The sequence below is a fragment of the Diceros bicornis genome, chromosome 29 (genome assembly GCF_020826845.1).
Source record: "Diceros bicornis minor isolate mBicDic1 chromosome 29, mDicBic1.mat.cur, whole genome shotgun sequence".
Taxonomy (NCBI): Eukaryota; Metazoa; Chordata; class Mammalia; order Perissodactyla; family Rhinocerotidae; genus Diceros; species Diceros bicornis.
The window spans coordinates 29,068,674-29,092,051 of record NC_080768.1 but is presented as its reverse complement, the minus strand read 5'-3'; positions in this window follow the sequence as shown (position 1 = coordinate 29,092,051).

Here is a 23,378-nt window from a genome sequence, read left to right as displayed (position 1 = left end):
GATATAGTACAGGTGGGATGAGACTGAATGAAGGGTACATGTGTTCATTCCCTATCATGAAACAGAGCGGCTTATCATGGAAGTCTGTGGGAGGAGAGGATATCAACCCCCAAGGGAATTCAGAAGAATGAGGAAGGACACGGGGAACAGGCTGTAGGGCACTGGGCGGATAGCCATATGGTGTCCTTTGAGTTTTTCTGCACTTAGAAGCGATACTGAAGGATTCTGGGAAGCCTTCCTGAAATAGGCAGCCCCAAGGCACAGAGAAATTTAAAGATCAGAAACTGTGTCTGAGATTCCCTGCTGGAATGGGGGTCAAGATAAGTAGAAGGGCACATAGAACAGAGATATATGGGGTAGTATAAAGAGAGAGAAGAATTTCCTAAGTAATCTATCCATAACTGTGGTGTATTGTTACACTTTATGTGATGGCTATATAGGGCCTTAGAACCTTTTGAATTCCCACTTTTCACCTCAGTGGAGACTGTGGGTCCTTCTACTCAAGGGTCCTTCTACAAATGATTGAGACAGGCACAAATACAAACATTAGCCCATCTCAGTTCCTACTTGACTAATAACCAGTACTGAACCTCTCTTTCTAAGGAAAAGCAAATCCAAAGTCTATGAAAAAATATTGGTGCTCGAAATAAGTGAATCATCGTTAAAAATGTTGTACCATTGTACCACCTTTTGAAGTAGAGTTACACCAAAAATCAGAAGAAATTTTTAGAAAATATCTGATTCTCTTTTCAAAAAGATTCAAGAACCACGGCATCCACATATCTGGAGAAACAATCACAAAGAAAGACTTAACTAAAATCTGGAAGGACTGAGTGAGGTTGAGAAACATAATGACGAACCAAAAACCAGAAGATAGCAGTAAATAGGATCGGGGATACAGCAGAAAAGGAATTAGTGATGGAGAAAATAAACTCAAGAAATTCCATAATTAGAGGAAGAAGATAAGGAGATGAAAATGAGAAGGTAGAAGATAAGAGACATGAAGAATAATTCTAGAAGATGCTACCTCCTTTAAAAGAAAACAAAATAAATAGAAACAGAATCAATAATCAGAGAAATAACAGAAGAAATTGTTCACAATCTGAAATTTCTACTAACGTAGAATTTTGAAAGTGTTCCTTGATGCTTAGGAAAACTTCATAAAAAGTGACTATACAACTATACTTAACCAGATTTAATCACGTAGAAATTTCAAATTCCAGAGATGAAAGAATCCCACTAGCATCCTGCAAAATATTAGATTGTCTGCAAAAGAATGAAAATCATCTTGGCCATTTCTAGATGGCCAAGACCACTTCTAGATCTCTATAGAAAAAAATATAATAATCTAAAAATTCTATACCTATTTCAGTGGTCATTCATACACAAAAGTAACAAAATGGTATTCTTAGATATGCAAGAACTCAAAGATAAATTCTACACTGTGTATCATTCCTAAATGAACTCCTTGAAGATATATTCCACAACAATAAAAGAATAAAAACTACAAATTTGAGTTTGAGAATGTTGAAATGGTATTTTGACTCAGATGAGATCTACAATCCAAAATAGTGCCTGGGTAGCAGTCTCCAGATCAGCCTCTTCCAACTAACCATGAAATACTCACAAAGGCACACACAGGAAAAGACTGAAGCTCTCAAAACTCTGAAAGAAATGGAAACTAATTATGAGACGGAAGAAGTTAAATAAAGGAAAATTCTACTTGTGATTCTACTCCTGACTTCACTCAACATCATTACATGAAATAGAAACAGATTTGAAAAAAAATGTTAAATATGTCTCCATACTCAAAGATCCAAAGCCTATTCCCACCAGAAAACAGGGCAATTATTTCTCTTCACATCTTAGATATGTTAGGCAAAACAGTGTGTTGTTTTCAATACCACTGCCTGATTTTTCCGACTGTCTTTCTATGAAGAAGAAGGTGCTACGAAGTCTAGAGAACAAACAGGCAGAAAGTAAGGAGAACAGAGCTTTCTGAGAAGCACAGTTTCCATTAAGAAGGTAGCAATATATGCAGAGGGGGGAAAAACAACCAATAACAATGCATACTGAGAATTAGAGGTTTTCCAGCACTAAGAAGAAGATAAACCTGCAGTAAAACAGAAGAGCACCAGAAGATCTGCTAAGAAATGAGAATTAAACCGAGAGCTATGCACATCAACCAGCCTTTCAATCACAGATTTTAAATGCAGATTCCAACACCATATCAATGGATAGAAAGTGACCAACGGCCACACACTCACCCATTTTAACAAAAAGCAAGCTAAGGAGACTCTCGCTTGCCAAAAATAAAGAGAGAGAAAAGATATAGAGTGATAACAAGTAAGAAATACAATGGGGTATGTTAAATAGAATAGCTTCCAAAAGAGGAATCAAGACTAAACTTCTGGAAGTTTTCAGAAGAGAATTTCAAGAAACTATATGCTATGTATTCTCAAAAGAGAACAGAACTATGTGTCTTTTATGCATGAGGTGACAATGCGATAAGATATTTTTATAAGCAATCAGGAAGATTAGAAGAGAGATAAAAGAAATTAAAAAAAGAGAGAATTCAACAAAAATAAACACAAAATAAAAATAATTAATTAAACCCACATTGAGGGCAGTGGAGAAAGAACAGATGAAGGAGAAATTCAAATAAAAAATGTGAAAGCCAAACTCGAGAAGACATGTCAGTATGCAAAGGAAAAGTATAAACATTAAAATAATTGTAGTGAATACGGACAATATAGAAGACGAAGAAAAAGGAGACGTCATATGGTACGTCATATCAGAGATGTCAGAAAATAGTTGTTTCCGGGGAAGCCAAAACAAAAGGAAGAAATATAATAAATGAGCTATTAGAAGAAAATATTCCTAAATGTAAGGGAATCCAGTGTATACAAATCAAAACATGTTACTATTTCCCAAGAAAAATCAAGGAAAAGAAATGCTACACCTAACAACACTGTGATAACATTTTTGAATGGCAGTAACAATGATAATGATAGAATTCATTCAGCCACCTTTTACCTCTACCCCACCTCCCAAAAAGTTATCTCCAAAGAAATAAAAACCAGCCTGACCTCTAACTTCTCTTCTGCAATATTAAATGTCAGAACTAAATGGAGCAAAATTCAAGCTATCATAGAAGTTTAAAGTAAAAAACATTTCAGCTGTGGAAAGGCTCAGAAAATGCACTTCCCTTTAAAGAAATTTCTGGAAGAAGTACTTCAACTGACGAAGAGAATAGAGCTAAAGGAATCCTTTGAGACCAGTTAAAAATCAATATTAAGTCTAAGAAAAAATTTTAAAGTCTGGATATAAAATTGAATGCAAAGCAAAATACGTCCCTCAAAGAGAAGATATATAATACAAAAATAATAATGTGAGTACAATTACCAGCATCTAAAATACAGGGGTATCAGTGTAAAAGACTGAGAACTCAGAGAGGGGAGTGGAGGCTGTGGTAGTGGAAAAAAAGAAGTAAGTATTCTAAATTTCTTATGTCAAAGAGGAGCACTCAAAAAAAAAAATCCTTCAAGTATCACATATTAAGCATAATTTGAGAAGACTTTTGAGTAACCACTTATGGAATGGAAACAAAACATATATTTCCCAAAATGTTTGACAAAATAAAAACAAGGAAAATAGGAAATGAAAGAAACATTAAGGAGACATTTCTATTAAAGTTCAAACAAAATTAACACCAACTACAGCATAACCTTGATATTAGATAAATGGACATTATGTAAATTTCCCAATTAAGAGGCAAATACTCTCCTGTTTGATTAAAAAATTGGGGAGACGGGGAGTGGACTCGTAAATACACTCAAATATAAAGTAGAAGCAACTAAAACATACTGATACAAGATGATGTTTTTAAAAAAGAAGAATGGGCAGAGGTTTTTTTGTGAAAGAAAAAATAAAACTGTGGTTAAATATTAAAATAAGATAAAAAGTAATTCTAACTAAACATTACATGAAATAAAATCAAGTGTACTATAATGATATGTAAAATAATTTTAATAACAATACAACTATCATAAGTCAACAATTGCACCATTTTACATAATATAAAAAGTATTACAAATTTAAGAAAAGCATAGAAAAATAATACTAGCAAGAGACTTTAGCATAACTATGAAGGCTCTAGGAGAATATTCTTCCTTGCCTCTTCCTAGCTTCTGGTGGTTGCCAGGCATCCTTGGTGTTCCTTGGCTGTTAGCTGCATCATTCCATTCTCTGCCTCTGTCTTCACCTGGCTTTCTTACCTACAAGCTCTCTCTGTGTTCACTGGTCTGCTAATAAGAACACTAGTCATTGGATTTAGGACCCACCCTAATCTAATATGACTTCATCTTAACTAATCACATCTGCAAAGACCCTATTTCCAAATAGGGTCACATTCTGAGGTTCTGGATGGACACGAATTTTGAGGGTGCACTATTCAACCTAGTACATTATGCCATGGAGAAAAACTCAAAAAATCCCCAACTGTGGAAAATTTTTCAGGTCACTTTCTCTGACTATGACAAAATAAAGCAGAAAAGCATCACTTTGACATTTTAGAATTTTCTCCTAAAGTACTCTTAAGGCCAAAGAGGAAATGAGACCTGCAACTATACATAATTTAAAAATAATACCAATGAAAACTATACTTATGGAAATGTAGAGAATACTGTTTTAAAATGCACTTAGAGGAAAATTTATGTTTTTAAAATATTTCTTATTAAAAAGAAAATAAATAAATGAGCTAAGCATTCAACTCAAGACACTAGGAAAATAATAAAATGAAGAAAGAAAAAGAAATAGTGAAGACAAAAGACAATATTAAAGATATAGCACCTAGGAAAATTAAAACCGATAAATAAATATGAATGACAGTTCTTCAAATATACTGATAAAATAGACAAACCTCCAAGCAGGTAAGAGGTGGAGGGTGAGGAGAGACCCAACAACAAAACATTGGATGGTTAATGGACTATAACCACAGAAAATAAGGCAGTTTTTAAAAGGTATCAAATAAATACTGCAAAAAGTTTTAAATATCAATCAATGTAGACTCAGTGAGGAGGTCCCCCTTCGGGACTGGGGCACCCATCCCACCAGCTGCCAGGAATGTGAATGCATATGGAGGTCCTCTCCAGGAATGAGAATTGACTGAGGCCCAAGGGAGCCCCTGCACCCAAAGTCACACTTCCCTCCTTGGGTGCAGCACACACATATTGGCTGGTCAACTGGAATAAACTCTGCAGAGCCATCCCAACTCTAGAGCTCCCTATAGCATCAGCTGAAGCCTCTGTCGTCACCCTATCACCCTTCATTCCTCCCTCTGCCCAATATTGCTTTCCTCACTATTCACAGACCTTGCTGTGGATGCACTCCCCAGTGTACCCTGCACACAAATCTCAGGGGTTCCGAGTTTATCTCCCAAGGAGCCAGCACTGCAATATCTGGTTCACCTCTGTCTTCCTTTGTTCTTGTCACTGTTTTAACCACAAACAGTATTTGGTACAGAATAGGTACTCAGTCAACCTTGCTGAAGGAACCAATAAATGAAGGGGGAAAAAAAGGAAAATATAAATTAACAAAACCAACCCCAAACGACATGGAAGCCTGAAAATATTAGTATTTGCAGAAGACAGTGGAAGGTGTGAAAAAAGCATAAAATTGTCAACTGACTCATCCTTCCAAAGATATCTGACCTAATTATTTCGTGAATCAAAACTTTTAAGGAACAAATAATTCTGGACCGTAGAATAATGTGGTCATTTTCTCAAATCATTTATGAAACAAACGTATTCCTTATCTCAATACTAAAATCTGACAAACCAACTACAGATCAATTTCCTTGTGTATATCTAGGAAAATCTTAGATTAAAATATTGGCAAATCAAATTCAAAGAATATTGAAAGAATAAAGCATCATGATTAAGCAAAGTTATTCAATGAATGCTGAGACATTTCAACATCAGGAAACCTATTACTTCAAATCATCACATCCAGTCAAAGAAGAAAAACTATATAAGTATCTCCAAATATGCTAGAAAGGCATGGGGAAATATTTATCTCCATTTCTAATAAAATTCTTAAAAACTAAGAATAGATTAACACTTTAGTAATATAATGAAAGATACCTATCCAAACATCAAGCCATCAATACTCTTCTCAAAAGTCAATATACTGTCATCTCCATTATATATAGGAAATTTTTAGGAAATTTTTAGGAAAAAGTCAAGGATACCCACATCTATCAATATTATTCTGGAAATTACAGTCAACATAATATTTTGTTATATATTATATATACACACACAAGGCATATACATTGTACCCTGCAGTATTCAAGAGATAAAGGAGAAAAATCATTTTTTTGTATATGATATAACGGACTACTTGAACAGATTAAAAAAACAGCTGATAAACTATGATAACTAATAGATGAGTAGATCAGTTTGTGGCTAATTATGTATATATATGTAATATATATATAAAATACACTATAACTGTCTGTATTACAATATATAGATTTCCTATACACAAAAATACAATGTCAGAGAGATCTCATTCACAATAGCAACGTAAATATAAAGTATCTAGAAATGAAATTCAAAATACTACTAAAGAGCCATGAGAAAAAACTATAAAATTGTATTATGATATAAAACTAAATAAACGAGGAAGCATACCTAATACATGTATGAGAAAAGTTAATATTTTGAAGGCCTAAGTTCTATCTAAATTAATGCATAAATTTAAAGCTGAGGGAGCAGGGTCATTGTTTGGAAACTTTGTAAAGTTCTTCTAAAGTTTGTCAGGAAGAAGAATTGTACCAAAATATACACACACTCTCACACACAGAATTAAAAGGTAGCAAGTAGGATCTTTCCTCGCAGACTTTAAAATGCTCAAATAATAAAAAAAAAAGTGATTTTTTGGTGAATCTAAACAAAAAAAAATTTGATTAAAGAAATTTAATCAAAAGTACAGAAAGGAATATATGTAAAAATATTTAGACATGATAAAGGTGGGGAAGAGAATGAATAACAATTAATCAATGATATTGCAATAACTGGTTAACCACTTGAAAAATCAAGTTAGAGTTCTACTTCACACATTTCACCTAAATAAATTCCAGAGAGACTATAGATTTAAATGCTGGATGAACGATTGGACAACATTGGGGTGGAGAAGGGTGTTGTAAGCAATACCACATATATATGGAAATTGTCATTTGCCTTTAGGCAATTTTTAAAAAACAATTAAAAAAATCCAAAGTTATAGTAAACTTAGAAAATATGTATTACAGACACCTATATTATCTCTGATAAATAAAACATTCTTACAAAATTAATAAGAGCAAGTTGAACACCTAATGGAAAAATGGGTCAAGAATATGAACAGGCAATTCATAAAAGAAGAAATGAAAACAGCCAATAAACATATGGAAAAAAACATACATTCAACTTTCCAAATAAAGTTGTAAAATTAATACACCAGTGAAATACCATGGTGTTACACAAATCTCCTCAAATATAGATGCTGGGAGGATAAATTGTTCCTCCTTTTCTCAAGGGCAGTTTGGTAACATATATCTAAAGCCTTAATACATATAGATTTTGTTTCAGTAAGTCTACATACAGGAATCTCAATAATGTCACAAAATGTATGTATGCTTGCCAGTTTATTATTTATAAATATATTTTAATTTGTTTATATAAAAATAAAAACAATCTAAATACCTAGAATTAGAAAATGATTTAGTAAATTATGATCTATCCACGTGGTGGAATTGTTTACTACCTTTAAAAATAAAATTTTCTGAGAAATTTTAATAACTGGGAAAGTGTTTGCTATAATACCAAGTGACAAAAGCAAGATAACAAACAGTTTGTAGCATATGATTCCATCCAAAAGACAAAAAGGCATGAAAAAAACTCGAAGGAAACACAATATAAAACCAAGACCAATTTTCTCTTGGTTGTGAGATTACAGTCGTGTTTTTTGCTTTTTTGAACTGCTTTGCATTTTACAAGTTTCCTACAATGAACACATATTGCTTTTAGAGTTGGGGCAAAAAGCACATCAGAAATTGCATTGGTCTCCATTTCTTCCACTCTGACGACAGAGATCTAGGAAAGTCCTTTGCCTTTCCCTTTTACATTTCCTGTTAAAAGTAATACTATGTAAGACTTATTGGCTTATTAGCCGGATATCCTTCTTGGCATCTGAGTGATACATCTCATTAAAGATTTCTGAGCCTTGTGAAATAATATGTGGGACAGAAGAAGCTGAAAAACCTTGAGAATACAGACTGGCAATAACCTCCAATGCTCCCAGAAATCCATGTGTGCTGGCATTTTATTTGTGCAAACTAATCCCTCTATGGCATGTGCCTTCCATAGCCTACTTTGTCATTTTTCGTTCAGAATACTGGGACTTGATGGAATTAGGTTAAAATGAACTTTGTTGACAATTTTGAAAGGTAAAAATAAAAAAAAGTAAAGGGAGTGAGGAAGAGCTGAAGAGACGGAGAGCGGGAGGGAAGAGAAAGTTGAATCTAAGGGCCTGAGAGGAAGTCAGACCTGCATTGCCTTTCACTCCTGCTTCATACGTATAAAAAACTTCACTTGGAAGAGACACAGTAACCGGCTCTGTGCCCCACAAGACCAAATGTGCCCATCGTTAAGGCCACTGTACAGAAGAGGAATCTTTCAAATGAATCAACACCATAGTTCACCCAACCTTGACTTGGTCAATACTCAAGGTGGGGAGAGAAGCCAAGATTCTGATCGTCTGTCTCGTCTCAATTTTAAACCACTGCATATTAAGGACTTCCATTGTGCTAAAGTGCAGGAAACTAATTGGAATCATTCTGGTTTCCGTGACTCATAAACTTAATGCTCTTTTAGCATCATTTTGGCTGAGTAGATTTCCTAACCACAGTTTAATAGCAAAAGGCATTTAAAATCACAATCTCAAAAGTCTTTCCAACCTCTCCAATTACAGTAAAATAAATTGCCTCTTAGAATCAGAGATTTTGCTTTCATAGGCCATGGAATATCTCATTGGTTTCTGATGTCTTAACTATGAAGAAAAATGACAATTGCTAATACTCCATTTTCATCTTGCTCCTAGCTATCAAAATATTCCAACTAGAACTGAAGCCATCCGCCTTGTCATGTATTTTAACTTGGATCATCTTCTTGTGGTTTGGCTTGGCTTCCATTCACTTTCTTAATTAGTTATTTTAGCTCTTATTGGGTCTCTAGGAAACACTATGAGGTTTAGTTTGTTATCTCTGGACCAGTCAAGAAGATTTTCATGTTATCATCATCAGTTAACATTTATTGAATTCTAGGCTCTGTTATAGCAAACAACAGACATGGCCCCCCATATCTTTATTTATTTATTTTTTTAAAGATTTTGTTTATTTGTTTTTTCCCTCCAAAGCCCCAGTAGATTGTTGTATGGCATAGTTGCACATCCTTCTAGTTGCTGTATGTGGGACACGGCCTCAGCATGGCGGGAGAAGCGGTGCGTCGCTGCGGAGCCAGGATCTGACCCGGGCCGCCAGCATCGGAGCGCGCGCACTTAACCGCTAAGCCACGGGGCCGGCCCTCCCCATATCTTTATATTCTAAAGAATAATAGATAACCAGATTACTTTATGGTGCTTTGTAATCTGTTTCTACTTATAATTTGCCTTATAAGTTTCAATACTCCCTGATCCTAAATCAATTCTTTAGCAAAGATGTTTAATCAGTGGACCAGTAGTTTTGAGATTTGATATGCAGGGGGCCTTTCTGATTATGCCTCTCTTGTTTACTCCAAGTTTACCTGAGTCAACCCTTACTTCTGGTTTAAAAGTACATGAATGGAGTTCTTTTCTGAGACGTTAAAGACAAAATGTTTAGTTAAGAAGAACCAAAACAAACTACAGTGATACAGTCTTTTACTTGAACATACTGATCTTATACACACACACACACATAATATACACATCATCTCTCTTCAGTAGGATAGCTAATATCTTTCCAGTAACATTTCTTAGAAGCCACTTGCTACGGTAGGCTCTCCAGGAGTAGAACCTCTGTGCATGGCGGCACCGGGAATTAACAGCCATTTGAAAATACAAGAAGCTATGAAGCTAAATTCTGTCTCAGCCCAGTGTGTGTACTTTCTGCTTCCACCATGACTTGATGTGTTCTTCGGGATTTGACCAGATTGAGTTCACTGCTGCTCCGCTGGCTTCTCCCCTATATGACAGTACAGTGGCTTGCTGACTCCCACTTCTGTTATTCCTGGTTTTCGCTTAGCTCCTCCTCTGTCTCAGTTTGTGTAGTTGGCCACAGCCTGCTTTTAATTCTTGGCTTGGTTCAACCTCCCAAGCTTCCACCATTTGGACAGAGACTAGCCACATCCGTGAACCTCTTCCTTCTGCGGAACTTCCAAATGCATGGCTGCTCTAACAGAAGACTAGAGACAGAATCTCAGCCCTGCTCCTCATCCTGAATACTTTTCTTTTATAGCAGCATTTTCTGATCCTTTTCCATCTTCTTAATTCCTTGCAGATAAATTCCCTATGCTGTACAATTTCCAGATATAATGTGATGCATATATACATATATATGTTTATACTGTGTGTGTGTGTGTGTGTGTGTGTGTGTGTGTGTGTATAAAGCTTTGGCTTTACCTGCTCAAAAATCAATAATTTTGTATTTCTGCTTCCTTTTTCCCAGTCTCTTCCTTTTCTTTCACTTTAAAGGTATAATTCTTAGAATGTCAAAAATCTATCTGACTATTAAACAGGAGAATTCTTTTCACTGAGGGAAGACCAGTTTCCTTTTCTTTGAACTGAGGTTTCTGAAGATTACAATTTTAACCTCTCCACTACACTCCTGACAGGTCATAGAAGAAAAATTAGAGTCAACTCTGAAGGCCTCCAAGTAATGTCCCCTCACAAGCTTAAGTATATTCCTAGAGCTTAAGATTCTGTACAACCTCCCGCATTTAGAAGCAAGTGACTCACGGACACCTCAGTCTGCACACATGTGCCTTCCTCAATTTTGGAATAGCTTAGGTACTCTACTTAGATATTTTATTCAGATATGCACGGGATCACAATAGCAAGGGTCATGAAACAAGAGTGCGACAGATCTTAGCCTGCTCTTCAGTACCTGGATATATGACCAGCATTGTGGTAAAGGGCAAACAGCAGGCAGCATAATCTGGCACATAACATCTGTGTTAGACTTGGGTTCGTTCACGCAAGATTTACTTTGGCTATATCTTAGCTGCTAATCCAAGACCAACCAGGAGAAGGCAGTACAGGCTAAACAACAGAAGCTTTAAATTTTCTTTAAAGTGAAAAAGAAATAACTTGATGGAGAATCTTCGTATCATAAACCTCTGTCCATGTTAGGGAAAAAATGAGCCCTCTCCAAAACTGTCATCATCTACTGCACTTCTTAACTCTCCCTCACCTCTGTAGCTCTCTTCTCTTTCTCCTTCTAGCAGCTCCTCCATTCCCTCTTCTACGTTAAAATACGTACAACGTATGTATTGTATGGAAAATACAATACAAACTGGACAAACATCTAAATTTTAAAATTTCTCAATCCTGCCTTAAATTCCCAAACTTCTTTCTCTAGCATTGTTACTTAAGGCAAAGTTTCCTTTTTAGGTAGTATTTTTTAAGAGCATTTAATGATGCTTTTATATGAGAAGATATACTTACCATGAGCCCTCAAGACCACTTGCTTCAAATACAGAACCATTTCATACGTCTAAAAGAGGGCAATTTCTCGCTGAATATAGAATGCTCTTCTCTAAGACACTAGGAAGTGAATGAAGGCTGCTCATTAAAGGCCAGAAGGAGGATTCTAATTAGAATCTCGGCCTGTGGCACACGGGGAATCCGTTCACTCCATTAGCTGCATGAGGGGCGAGCAGAATCCCCTCTATGTTCTGTAGGACCCTGGAGAGCAAGGACCAAGTCGCTATCTGGACATGCAGGCAAGTACAGTTGTTCCACTGACCAAAGCAGCATGGGCTTTGTTAAGCATGAAGCCATACTTCCAAGCATTCTTGTTTGGGTTGTGGAATTTTCTGGGGTGGCTCTTACCAGACTACCCCAAGTAAAAGTGTGAAGTTGCCAAATTGCGACTTCATGCCAAACCTGGCGAATGCGCTGAACCAAACAGGAGACTTGACACTGCCTTTACCTCTTTAGCCATGAGGCCTAAATTAGAGGCATACTTTCTCCATTCTTCAGGTCTACCCAATGGTCTTATATATCATACGCATTTCAAGAAAAAGTGAACAAGGACATGGAAAAGAGAGCCCTTCTTCTCTTAAAAAAAAAAGTATTGTGGAATATATTAAACATGCAGATAAGTAAAGAGTAACAGAATGAACTCCTATGTACCTAATACCCTTCTTTGTCAAACATTAACATTATTCCTCATTCACTTCAGAATTACCTTTTTTAGAAAATAAAATATTACTAGTAGAATTATATCCCCCCATTTACACCCTCCCATTTTTCTCCTTACTTTCCTCCAAAATAAATCTGTTATGAATGATTCTACATATTTGCTCCATGTTTATAACCATAGACATTATTTAATATTGTTTTACAGTTAAATCTTTATATAAGTGGAATCATATTGTATATATCATTCCACAAATGGTATTTTCACTCAATATTACATTTTTAACATCTATCCATGTTTATAGATGTACCTCTACTTTATTCATCATGATTGTGGTATAGCATTCATTCAGATGATTATGCCATAACTTATTTAGTCTTTCTCCACTTGGTGAACATTTAGATTGAATGTTACAAGGAACATTCTATCCATTTCTCTTTTGCACACATGCCAGAGCTTTTCTGCCATATATATAGCAGTGGACTTGCTGAGTTAGAGCGTGTTCATCTACAATTTTAATAGGTATTACCAAATGGTATCCAGAGTGGTTATATCAATTCACACTCCCACCAGCAGTGTCAAGTTACCGTGGCTCTTTATCCTTTCCATATATTATATTAATCTTTGCTGATGAGCGTGAAATTGTACCTCACAATATTTTTGAACCATGCTTCTTAACAGAAAATGATTACGACTGTCTCAGCACCACAACTGTATGACATATATAAACTCTGCTTATGTTTCCAACCATAGCTCACATATATATGTAATAATGTATTTTGAGGAAAAAAAGGTGTAGAATATTTGAAATTGGATGTACACCCAAAATCCAGGATGCATGGTTGCATATGTGTGTGTCATTTCGTAAAAACTGACCACCTAGAAGGAATAAATAAATTGATGTTTTATCAGCTCGCAGTATGAGTTCATCCAAGCAGAAGAGCTAAGTAAAAATGACACCTGGAAAGTCTTCTAGAATTACTTTTCGTGGTCTGTAGACTCTTAATGGTAATAATCTTAAACAGATTAAGTCAGCTCCCCTGGCCCCTATGTTTCAGGTATTAAATTTAAATTCTGAGTTGGGGCTTGGTTTCCTACTTACTGAAGTAAAACTATGGCCATTGTAAGAGTCAGGAACTTTCTTTTTCTTTTTCTTATCACATACCAGTAACTTAAAACTAGTTCACATATATTGGGCATATAAAATGTGCCACACACCATGGCATGAACTTTATCCAAATTATTTCCCTTAATCTTCATAATGACCCTAAAAATGGTATTATTATTGCCCCCATTTTAGAAATAAAGAAAACGAGAGTCTGAAAGTTTAGGTATAATCACGGAGCTTGTAAATGACAGAGAAGTCTGGTGTTAAATTCTTCCTGATCCAGAAGTCCTAGGTCTCCACAGTTACACTAAGTGGCCTCATTCCAAATTCAGACACCTACATAACTGTTTTGAAAAAGTTCTTCTTAATGTTAGAAATGCAAGCTTTTCCTTATTTCTATCCTAGTTCTAACCCCAAAGGCAAAGCAATCCTGTGTGCATTTGAAGACAACTCTCATACGTCCCCGAACCTTCTCTTTCCCAAGTTAGATACTCCTACATGCTTTAATTGTTTCTGTCTTTATGTTCCCCACATTTATAGCCCTGTTACTTTCCTCTGGGTGAGCTTCCAATATGGAGATATGGTCCCCACCTCTGAAAGTATGATGCTCAGAACATATTGCAACAGCATATGTCCAAGCAGTGTTCATTGCAATGGATTCATCAGCATTCTGTACCTTATACTCTACTTAATGCTGTCCTAAATCACACTGGCCTTTTTGGCAGCCGTATCACACCGTTGACTCATTCTGAGCTCACGCCAATAATAATTCCCAAGTGTTTTTTTTTTTTTTTTTTTGTGAGGAGATCAGCCCTGAGCTAACATCCGCCAATCCTCCTCTTTTTTTTGCTGAGGAAGACGGCCCTGGGCTAACATCGGTGCCTATCTTCCTCCACTTTATATGGGACGCCGCCACAGCATGGCTTACCAAGCAGTGCGTCGGTGCGCGCCCGGGATGCGAACCAGCGAACCCCGGGCCGCCGCAGCGGAGCGCGCGCACCTAACCGCTTGCGCCACCGGGCCAGCCCCCCCAAGTGTTTTTTTTAATGTGTATTTCTGTTAAGCCATGTCTTCCTCAGCCTGCATTTTAACAGTTTTTATTTTATCCTAATGTAGGATATTATATTTGTAGCCATTAAGTTTTATTTGTTGTGGCCTGCTGAAAATATTTTGATCCTTGATTCTTTCAGTTTACTGGAATTCACTCCAACTTTACATGGCCTGTGTGATATCTTGGTCTTCATCAAATCCATTGATTAAAATCTATCCAGTGGTCTGGATAACAAGCTTTGTCCCATACTCACAAAAATATTTCTTCTAACTCACAGTGATCTCTTCAAAAAGCCATCCAGAGTCATAGGGTAAGATCCTTTGACTCTAAATCCATCTAAATATATTAGTATCAACCTCACACTTCTTCATCTTGACAACAAGGAAATCATAAAAAATTTTGTCAAGTGACTTTCTAAATTTCAGATATAGATATTATATCTGTTTTTTTGTAATCTTGATAGAGAAAAAAGAAATGGAGCTATTTAGTGACAATATATTCTCAATGATCTTATATTAGATTTATTTCACTGTGCCCTTTATAGTAACTCTGCCTTATAAATAATAAGTTCTAGAATTTTGCTTGGTATCTAAAATAAACTTACTTGTTTATAGATTGTGGAATTCACTTCTCTTTTTCTCTTTAACAGAAAATGAACTTCACTTCTAGGAAAGATGTAGAAGGTTGTGGCAGGTCAACATTCCTCCTGGCAACTAGGGAAAAAAACACATAAATTACAAAAATCATGTGCTTAAAGATATCACAAAGCCCTGGAGTCAGTGAGGACTAGAAGACCTAATATTTTAGAATCAAGAGAGCCTCTCCCGGGAGAGTTGACAATCACCAGCCATTTTCTTCCCTGGGGTCATTTAACGAATTCTGAAATAGGCGTGATGATCAAGGTTGGCCCCCACAGAAGGACTCTAGTGGGGAAAAGAGAAAGAAGTTGGAAATTAAGAGGCTTCACAGCTGCTGACCTGTACTGGAAACTATAAAAGCCCTAGAAACAAGGTCAGTTTCTGTGATGAGTCAGTACTGGTGTTCTGAGACAGCATGTGAGGTTAGAGGGGCTAAGTTGGAAAGAAACAGTAAAATCTTTCACAATTTTATGGTTCTTAGGATAAAAAATACCACAAGACGGTATTTATGAACTATCTTGTTGCCCTTAAGACATTTACCAGATTTTTGAAGCCGTCTAGGGCAAGAACTTAAAAAGCTATGTCCAAAACCTCCAACGGTCAGAGTTGAATCCTTTTAGTATGTCAATACTGAGGAGATAGAGACCCACAGGCAATTTAGCCCAAGGCTGAATCAGAGGTAAACCAGATCTTAGAAAACCTCTAACCCAGTCCCAACACAGATCAATCCATGACTAGATTGAAGTGATCTGCCCTTCAAGCTATCTTCCTAGCAGGATAAAATGAGAACCTTCTTTAATGGAAAATAGCATCATCTACAATCTCCACAGCTCTTTTATTCGCGTTGTCTGTCATAATATAGAAAATAGCTAGGTACATGAAGAGTTAGGAAAATGTAACTGATAATCAAAAGAAGAAACAGAAAACAGAAAATAATTCAGATATTAACCAAAATAAAGACTTAAAAAATACTTTTATGAAAACAATCAACAAAATGAAAAGGCACCCTACAGAACGGGAGAAAATATTTGCAAGCCATATAGCTATAGAGGTTTAATATCCAAAATATATAAAGGACTCATATAACTCAATAACAAAAAAACTCAAACAATCCAAGTAAAAAATGGGGAGAGGAATTGAATAGATATTTTTCTAAAGAAGGAATACAAATGGCCAATAGGTAAATAAAAAGATGCTCAACATCACTGATAAGGGAAAAGCAAATCAAAACCACAATGAGATATCACCTCACACTAGTTACAATGGTGATTATCAAATAGACAAGAGATAACAAGTGTTTGTAAGGATATGGAGAAAAGCGAATCCCAGCACATTACTGGTAGGGATGTAAATTGGTGTAGCCACTATAGAAAACAGTATGGAGGTTCCTCAAAAAATTAAAAATAGAACTATCATATGATCCAGCAATCCCACTTCTAGGTATATATCCAAAGGAAGTGAAAACAGGATATCAAAGAGCTATCTGCACTTTCATGTTTATTGCAACATTATTCACAATATCCAAGACATGGAAACAAGCTAAGTGTCTGTGAATGGATGAATGGATAAAGAAAATGTGATGTATATATATAATGGAATATTATTCAGCCATGATAAAGAAAGAAATCCTGCCATTTGTGACAACACGGATGGACCTTGAAGGCATTATGTTAAGTGAAATAAGTCATACAGAAAAAGACAAATACCATGCAATCTCACTTATAAGCAAAATCTAAAAAAACCTGAACTTGCAGAAACAGTAGAATGGTGGTTACCAATGGCTGGGGGTGAGGTGAGAGAAATGGGGAGATGTTTGTCAAAGGGTATAAACTCCAGTTAGAAGATGAATAAGTTCTATTGACTTGTCTAATAGAATCTAATGCACAGCGTCACGATTATAGTTAACAATAATGTATTGTATACTTGAAAGTTGATAAGAGAGTAAATCTTAAATGTTCTTACCACAAACAAGTAATGGTAATTATATGATTTGATGGAGGTATTAGTTAATGCTATAGTGGTAATCATTTTGTAATATATAAGCATATCTAATCAACACATTTACACCTTAAATTTACACAATGTTATGTGTCAATTATATCTTAATACAGCTGTAAAGAAATTTTGTTAATCTTTTATGAATGTGTGAAAGAATATAAAGAAAAGACAGATAAAATTGAGAAAAAGATGAATAATGTGCATATATAAAAAAGAAACAAGTAGACACACTTTTCTAGAACTGAAAAATACAATATCTGACATTAAAATCTCATTGCATGTGCTTAATGGTAGATGAGGATGACATTAATGAATTGGAAGACAAGTCAATAGAAAAAATCCAAAATGAAGAAGAGAGAAAGAAAATAGTAGAAAGAAAAGGGGGGAAAACATAAGAGAAATGTAAAAATCAGTTAAAAAGAAAAAAAGAGAGTTCCAGAAAGAGGAGAGAGCAAGAATGAAGCAGGAAAAAAATGGCTGTAAATATCGAAAACTGATGAAAGGTAACAACCCACAGATTCAAAAAAAATAGTAAATCTCACGCAGGATAAATATTTAAAAATCCATTATTAGGCACAACTGAGTTAAATTGCCAAGAATCAAAGACAAACAAAATCCTTAAAACAGGCAGAGAATTGAAATTGGAATGGAATCGCTATCAAAATCCCAATGGATTTTTTTTGTGGAAATTAACAATTGGATGCTAAATTTTATATGAAAATGAAAAAGACATACAACAGCCAAAACAAGTTTTGTGTTTTTTTTAAAAAAAAAAACAAAGTTTGAGCACTTACACTACCCAATTTTAAAATTTACTGTAAAGCTATAGTTATCAAGACAGTGTGGCACTGGCATTAGGATAGGCACATAGATTAATGAAACAGAATTGTGAATCCAAAAATAAACATTTATATTTATGGCCAATTGATCTTCAACAATTCAATGGGAAAAGGATAATATTTTCAACAAATGATGCTAGGACAATTGGATATTCATATGTAAAAGAAAAAAAAAAACAAAAAAAAACCTTAGACTTTAGACCCTTACACAGAAATTAACTCAAAATGAATTGTTAAGTTTAAACTACAAAAATATCAGGAACACTTGCAACTCAATAATAGGAAGACATATAGTTCAATTTAATAAGGGGAAAAACCTTGAATTAACATTTCACCTGCTAAGACATAGAAATGTCTGATAATCATATGAAGAAGTGCTTAATATCATTAATTATTAGGGAAATGCAAACTAAAACCACAATGAGATACTACAACACACTCACTAGAATAATCAAATATAATCAAAAAGAGATAGTATGAAGTGTTGGTGATAATGTGAAAAAATTAGAACCCTCAAACATTGCTGGTAAGAATGCAAAATTGTACAGCCACATTGGAAAATGGTTTGGTATTTCTTAAAAAGCTGAACATAAATTTACCATATGACCGAGCAATTCCACTCTTAGAAATCTACCCAAGACAAATGAAAACATGTCCACAAAAGAACTTGTACATGAATATTCATAGCAACATTATTTATAACAGCACAAACTAAAATGTCCATAAGCTAGTGAAGAGATACACTAGTTGTGGTATTTCCATGCAATGGAATATTATTCAGTCATAAAAAGGAATGAAATATTCTTACATGCTATAACACGGGAAAACCTCAAAAACATTATGCTAAGTGAAAGAAGTCTGACATAAAAAACTACCTATATAATTCTATTTATATGTAATATCTACAAAAGGCAAATTTATAGAGACAAAAAGCAGCTCTGTGATTGCCTAGAAATAGAGAGAGGGAGAAACAGTGTAAAGTGGGAATTGACGGCAAAGAGTCTTGAAGAAAAAATTTTCAGTGATAGAAAAGTTCTAAAACTGGACTGTGGTGATGGTTACACAAGTCTATAAATTTACTAATACTAATACTAAATTTACTATAAATTAAATTCATTGAATTGTAAACTTATAATGGGTGAATTTGATGGTATTTAAATCATACCTCAATAAAGCTGTAAAACAAAAGCAGTGGGTACACTTTACCACTTTTGTTTGGTCTAGACTACTACATAATATAGGACTAAGCTAACAACAAAACTCATTAGATGTAAAATCTTTCTTGTATAAAAAAATAGGCACATTTAAAATAGACGACAAAGAGAAAATCCTAAAAACGATCAGTGAAAAAAAAATATTACTTTTAAATGAGCAATAGAAAGACTTACAATTGACATTTTAACAGGATCCATGGAAGCCAAAGATGAGGGAATGACCTCTTATTATACCAAAAGGAGGGGGAAAACCAGCCCACCTAAAATTTTATACATGTAAAATTATAATTCAAAAGTGAAGGTGAAATAGTCAAAACCAATTTATAGTGACAGCTATAGATGATAGCTAGCTATCATCTAGCTAAGCTAAGATGATAGCTAGCTAGCTAGATACATAGATACGTAGATGTCTAACCACTGAAGATTGAATACTTTTCAAGTGATATCATCAAGATGGTGGAGACCCCAGCCTCCATTCCCCCACAAAGATCAACAATTAGGTAGCTATCTATGAACAATAACAGAGCTCTGGAGTTCGTTAAGAAACTTCAGCAACACAGAGGAATAAAAAAACCTGAGAATAACTATACAAAAAGAGAAGGAAGACAGCTTTATTTTGCCTGCATCATCCTATTGCCCAAGCTGGCATTGCTCAGCACCAAGAGGGAACTCCCCAGCTGGAAAGAGTTCCCCTCACCGGGAAAGAAAGAGCTGGTGAGCAACCAGCTTCCCTAGCCTTTTGAGGCACCACATGAAAGTCTTGCTTCAATTTTACCTCACCCAGACCAACAAACTTGAGACATATAGAAACGACTAGGAACAAGGAAGAAAAGCAGGGACTACCAGTAGCAGCCACACAGCAGGAGCAATTAAGGTTCACAGGGACTTGCTCTACAGACAATCACAGCAGCTTTCACCACTGAAGAAACCAACAGCCAACGTACCTGCTGTTACCACACAAAGAGGGGTTCATCTGCTCACCGTGAGACATGCCAATAGTCAAGAGGCAAGGAGGTAGGAGAGAAAGGACTTTTTATTACAGCTTGCTAGCAAGAGGGAAAATGGCCAACTAATGTCCAAAAAAAACCATCTTACAGAACAAAGATTATAGGCCAGTTATATAAGAGGTTAGTCTCCTGATGGGGGAGGCATCTGGTCTCAGGGTGGGGCATCCATCTGATCTCCAGGTGGCGGTAGACATCTGGTCTTAGTTCCTGATGGTCTTTTGTTTTATTGGATATGCATCAGAGACCAGAGCAACGCCCTCTACCCTGATCTTTTAGCTGTCCTTGATGATGGCTATCAGCATAGACTCTCTGCCCAGGAGTCATCACATTCCTAAGGAACTCAAAAGAACAAAGTTGTCCAGTTATTGAAGCTGGGAGGGGCCATAAAATCCACAGAACATGTCAGTTAATCAGAAGTCATCCAAAGTTACAATATGGTTTCTTTTCTACAATACGGCTTCCCTTATGTCAACCTTGTTTCGAGCCAGTATTGCTGCTGCCAACCCCCTGCAGATTTCACCAGTTTTTGCCCTACAGGTATTCACATTGGCTGATGCCAGCCTCCTGAAACTCCCCCTATTCCCTCCCTCCAGCCCCCACTGTAGCCCTGGAACCACACCAGTAGCAATCCCAGGCACCTGCAGGTGCATGAGTGCAAGACGCCAGCCTAGACCCTCACAGCTAACCCCCATTCCTGTGCAAGCACTCAGCACTAGCTCCTGCAACTGTGCACTTGCATACTGCTGGCTTGATGCTCATCATTAGCCTCCACTGCAGCGTGCACACCCAGGAGGAGACTGTACAATCATGGGAGTGCATGTCTGACAGCTAGGGCCCCCCACAAGCTACCAGTGCAGCCATAGTTGGTCCTGGCCCTTGCTGCCTGTCCTGGCCCCCATTACTACATGTGTATCTGCAACTGGCCGCTACCACTACACAGGCACCTGTAGCTGGCCTCCACAGCTGAGTATGTGCACACCACTGGATCTGGCCACCATTGCTATCTGCCCTGGTCCCTAGCCACTGGGCCTGAAGGGGCTGGTGAAGAGCCCAGAGTACTTGAAGCCATGGCAGGCACCACAGATTGCTCACAAAGGACCACACAGTTGTCAGTGCTGTGGACCCCAGTGGCCTGAGCTGAAGAGACATCATACCTCCCAGACTCAGCGCCACCACATGCCCCCACAGTGGGTGCCCTACAACACTAGACTCAGGATCACAGCATAATCCAGTGTTCTCCAACCCACAGGTGAATACCTTCCCTTACCAAAGTGAGTCCTTAAAGTCTGGAAGAGGTGACTGCTTCTACAAATGAGCAAAACACCTATGCAAGGCTACAGGAATCATGACGAATCAGGCAAGCATGCCTTCACCAAAGGAATACAGTTAACTTTCAGTAGCTGACCCCAAAGAAATGGAGATCCAGGAATTGCCAAACAAAGAATTCAAAATAATTGTTCTCAAGATGCTCAGAGAACTACAAAAGAACACAGTTAAACAATTTATGCTATTACTCCCTTTCTTCTCCAACCTCTTCATACACAGAGCTCACAAGCTAATACCTACATCTTCCTTTGAACTCAGCTACAACAGCGTTCTCAGGGAGTCCTTCCTTCCTATACTCCATAGCACCCTGTGTGTGCCCCTGTCATAACACTTACCACATTGAATTGCTATTGCCTTATTAGCATTGATGTCTCTCTAGATACATAGATAGCTACAGATATATACAATACAGATATCTATCTCTATCTCTATCTATATATATAACACTATATGCTAGGATGCCTCAAAGTCTTTCAGGTATCCTGGCATATAGTAGGCACGTGATGTTGAATGAATGCATGTGTAGAAGAGAGAAAGGAAGATATGATCCCAATTCTAATCCTCAGGCCAATGGCAATGCCAGTTTCCCAAGCTGTAATTTTGAATACCTGGATTCATCAGTCAGGTGCCCTGTATAGCTAATTCTAACAGAAATCTGGATTTTAGAGACAAAAAATTATTAATCCATTAACAGCTGTATGTTAGTATTTGAAATGTACCTGTTCATTTAAAACAGCTTTGTGAAAACACAAAAATATCCACCAATACAAATGTTTAAACGGGAAGTCTATAGTCGTTGCCATGATTTCACAAGCGATAAAGTGAATGAGGTCAAAATTAACTTCCGCTCACCCAGCGTAAATTGTTAATCAGTCTGGACAAGTGGAAGGTACTGGCTGTCTCCCAGGCTGAGCTAACCGTCTCCTGCAGCACGTGCAATGACTTACCGCTGTGAAATGTGATTGAGTGGATTACACTGCCATGTACCTGCCGGGGATCATCAGATGAGTTCTCAACGACCAGCAGCCAGGCCACCCTCAACACCACATTTGCCCGGCCACATGGGAGAGGGGAGTGTACAGCTAGAAAGACTCTGGACTTGGCAGCTTCTGGCTCAGAGCATGATGCTGCTGCAGAAGAAATTTCTTAGCCCAGCCCAAGTCCGTCCCTCTCCATGCAGCCCTCCTTAGCCGCCTCAACCCACTGACCTCACGTACATCTGCTGTCTATACTGTTCTTTTGATGGGTGGATTCCCTTGGGTTGTTATTTTCTTGCTGAGTGCCTATGTTGCTGTTCCCAAACCCTCCCCCCTAACCTCGCCTTCCTCAAAGAGGAGTCTATTAAGCAATTAAACAGAAAAATGAATGGAAGACCACTAAAGGGCCACCACAAAGATGCCCAACAGCGCATTTGGTTGAAGCATTCCCTGCATATTTTAAAATCCTGCATTTTGAGCATAGAATACAGGAGACTTGACTATCCAAATAAATTTTAAGTTTCTTGAGGGCAGAGCTCTGTTTTACAGCATACGGCCTTGCTTAAATCACTTTTTTTCAAATCACTTCTTACATAAAAAAATATATGTAACATATATAATACATATATGTGTATATATAATAGATACATATACACACATATATAGTAGTTGAAATACTTAAGTTATATTGAAATGAGTATATATATAACATATAATATGTTATATTGGAATGAGTATATATATATAACATATACATTATAATACATATTTTATATAT